Genomic DNA, 4,002 nt, shown 5'->3' with positions numbered 1-4,002 from the left:
GGTCTCCTCCCCGAGAGGTGGAGCAAGTCTTTAGTGCGGGTGCGCGCGCCGAGCGCCGGCCCTCAGCGGAGAGCTCGGGCCTGGGCGGGGCGGGGACACCAGATCTTGGTAATTTACCCAGATTTATTAAGACGGCGCCTTCCGCCGCCACCCCTCTTCCATGTAAGCTCCACTGGGGAAGAGAGAAAGGATTTTGGCTGTTGTGTTTACAGCAGGGCTGGAACAGTGCCTGTCACTTAGAACAATACCTAGCACATTTAATCTACTCAATAAAAATGTGTTGAATGAATGAATGAACGAAAGACCGAACGGGCTCTCTCCTGCACAACCCCCTCTTTACTAGTTCCACAAATTGCTCAGATCATAATTCTCCAATCAATAAAACAGGGATAAAAATAGCTATCATTGAGTCGTAAAAGCTTGGTATAGTTCCAGGCTCAAGCAGAACTTTGTAAACATGGTAAATATTGGCTCCCTCCCCCTTCTCTGTGGGTCTTTCCTCTGTGCTCCTGGTTGCCCAGTCCTCCACCGATCAACGTCTTTGGGGGTAGGTAGAGAGGAAAGACAGTCCCTCATTATTTTGTTTACCTATCATTTATATCCCATCAATTTCCAAAATAGAACATGAGGTAGCTTTCAGTAAAATGTATGTAAATTAAAAAAAAATTATTTCTATTTATGTTTTGGCCGTGCCCAGGGGCATGCCAGATGCAGGATGCTAGTACCCCAACCATGGTTGGAACCGTGCCCCCAGAAATGGAAGGGCGGATTCGTAACCACTGGACCACCAGGGAAGTCCCAAATGTATGTATATTTTAAACATTAAAGCTACTGAAATATACATGTTAAAATCCTTTTGAAGGAGGAGAAGAAAAAGAAAACACAACTAACCATCTAGGTAATTCTAATTGAGAATTCAGTTTCACTTTCAGTTTTCTGACAAGGAAGGAGTACGATGTTTCACACTTTTTGTAGATGTTAAAAAAGAACATTTTCATCCATCAAATTAACTAACATTGGCTGTTGCCCCTCTGTACGAAAGGCACAGAGACGATCATAAGAGGATGTCAGACTGCTTCACATGTTACCCTTACTCTTCATTCAAGAGGAACAGAGTTCCCACCAGTCCCATAAAACCCGACGGGAACTCATCATGGGGCCTTGGTCCTCACAAAAGACATTCAACATTGAAAATATTTTCAGCAGCAGTTTAAGAGAAGATGCAGAAATAGTCTCTGAAAGTGGAGGAAAGCCAATTCAAAATTGCATGTACCTTTTTATAAAGACATATGCATATGTTACAACTAAAAATATATCAAAATGTTAACTATGACTAATTGAAGATTGGGTGATTATATATGATTATTTTTTTCTTTTTACTGTCTAAATTTTCTAGGTAAAAATTTTTACTTATACAATCAGGGAAAAGATTCGCTTAAAAACAAATGCTGGACTTCCCTGGTGGCACAGAGGTTAAGAATCCATCTGCCAATGCAGGGGACATGGGTTCGAGCCCTGGTCCAGGAAGATCCCACATGCCGTGGAGCAACTAAGCCCGTGTGCCACAACTACTGAGCCTGTGCTCTAGAGCCTGTGTGCCACGACTACTGAGCCCACGTGCCACAACTACTGAAGCCTACGCGCCTAGAGCCCATGCTCCGCAGCAAGAGAAACCACCGCAATGAGAAGGCTGCGCACCTCAACAAAGAGTAGCCCCCGCTCTCTGCAACTAGAGAAAGCCCACGTGCAGCAACAAAGACCCAACACAGCTGAAAATTAAAAAAAAAAAAACAAAAACAAAAAACAAATGCTGTCCACCCCAAGATGTAAAGAGTTTAGTATTTGTCACTCCACTCTTCACAAGAGAAAAGCTGAACCAATGGTAAAATCAACTCTTCTTAGATCCATTAGTGAATGGAGGTCACAGGGCAAACTGCAGCCCCCAAAACTGGAGAGACGGGCAAATGCAGAGAATCAGTAGACAAGGAGCAGAAGCCTCAGAAAACAGGAAAACAAACCGTGCTTGACTTACTGCTGGAGGCTGAGCATGGACTAGCTTGAGAGTTAAAAACTCCTGGGGCGGGGCGGGGGGGGGGGGCGCTTTTCTGATGGCGCAGTGGTTGAGAGTCTGCCTGCCGATGCAGGACACATGGGTTCGTGCCCCGGTCCGAGAAGATGCCGCGGAGCGGCTGGGCCCGTGAGCCATGGCCGCTGAACCTGCCGCGTCCGGAGCCTGTGCTCCGCAACAAACTCCTGGGGAAAAATCGGCCCGGATGTAGAGCTGGAGGTGCCTGAAGGCGTGTCTGACGCGGAGCTGGGCGGGGTAGAGAGTAGGGGACAGTAGTCGTCGAGATGGTGGGAGAAGGAGGAGGGGGCGGCAATCACTTAAAATTGGTGCCGAAGCAGGACCGGAAGCCTAAATTCCAGGAGGATGAGAGAGTGCTGTGCTTCCGTGGACCTCTTCTTTATGAAGCAAAGTGTGTATAGGTGGTCATAAAGGATAAACGGGTGAAATACTTTATACATTACAGTGGTTGGAATAAAAATCGAGATGAATGGGTTCCAGAAAGCGGAGTACTCAAATACGCGGACACCAATTTGCAGAAACAACAAGAACTTCAAAAAGCCAGCCAGGAGCAGTATGCAGAGGGGAAGATGAGAGGGGCTGCCCCTGGAAAGGAGACTTCTGGTCTGCAACAGAAAAGTGTTGACGTGAAAACAAAAAAGAACCAACAGAAAACAACTGGAAATGGAGATGGTGGTAGCACCAGTGAGACACCTCAGCCTCCTACAAGAAAAGGGCCCGAGGAGACCCGATTGTTGAAAATGAGGAAATATTCATGAACAGAGTTGAAGTTAAAGATTCCTGAAGAACTAAAATCATGGCTTGTTGATGACTAGGACTTAATTACCCGGCAAAAACAGCTCTTTTATCTTCCTGCCAAGAAGAATGTGGATTCCATTCTAGAGGATTTTGCAAATTATGAGGAATCTCGAGGAAACACAGATAATGAGTATACTGTTAATGAAATTGTGGCAGGGATAAAGGAATACTTCAGTGCAATGTTGGGCACCCAGCTACTCTACAAATTTGAGAGACCACAGTATGCTAAAGTTCTCACAGATCACCCCGATATGCCTACGTCCCCGGTGTACGGAGTGCCACATCTACTGAGATTATTTGTACGTATCGGAGCAATGTTGGCCTATACACCTCTGGATGAGAAGAGCCTTGCTTTATTACTGAATTATCTTCATGATTTCCTAAAATACCTGGCAAAGAACTCTGCAACTTTGTTTAGTGCCAGTGATTATGAAGTGGCTTCTGAATACCATCGGAAAGCTGTGTGAGGTGCTTATACTCACTCATGTTTGGATCTCTGTAAACACATTTTTGTTTCTTAGTGCTTCTCTTGTACAAATGATGCACTTTGGAAATGTTACTGTAAACAGAAGTGATGTTTGTTTTCTGTTTGATTTTAAACAGCAAATAAAAGGGGTTACAGCTCCTTTTTTCTTTTCTTTTCTTTTTTTTCATTTCAAAGTTGCTACCAGTGTATTCAATGATGGACAACAGAGAGACGTACTGTAGAGTGTTTTATTGCTTAGTTGACAAAGCTGCTTTTGAATGCTGGTGGTTTTATTCCTTTGACACTACACACTTTATAATATGTTAATACTATATGACAAAATGCTAGTTCCTAAGGTTCAATTCAGTGTGTATAACTGAACACACTCGTCCATTTGTGCTCCCCCTTTTTTTTATGGTGCTGACAGTAAAGACCCCATCCTTTGCAAGTCATCTATGTTGTTCCTTAGGCATTTTATCTTTGCTCAGATTGTCAGAGAATGGTGGCTTGTTTCATGGTTTTCGTATTTGTGTCTAATGCACATTTTAACATGATAGACGCAATACGTTGTGTAGCTACCGTTTTCTGGAAAAGTCAATCTTTTAGAAATTGTTTTTCAGATCTTCAATAAATTTTTTCTCTAAATTTCAAC

The 4,002-nt window shown here is 43.8% G+C and overlaps 1 pseudogene; it reads left to right on the top strand.

The window, feature by feature from the left end:
• The first annotated feature begins 2,385 nt into the window (after positions 1-2,385).
• Positions 2,386-3,521, top strand: LOC137224580 (mortality factor 4-like protein 1 pseudogene; annotated as a pseudogene).
• The last annotated feature ends 481 nt before the right edge of the window (positions 3,522-4,002 follow it).

The sequence above is a fragment of the Pseudorca crassidens genome, chromosome 5 (assembly GCF_039906515.1).
Source record: "Pseudorca crassidens isolate mPseCra1 chromosome 5, mPseCra1.hap1, whole genome shotgun sequence".
NCBI classification, from domain to species: domain Eukaryota; kingdom Metazoa; phylum Chordata; class Mammalia; order Artiodactyla; family Delphinidae; genus Pseudorca; species Pseudorca crassidens.
The sequence above is the reverse complement of the archived record's forward strand: the minus strand, read 5'-3'. Positions and strand labels throughout refer to the sequence as shown.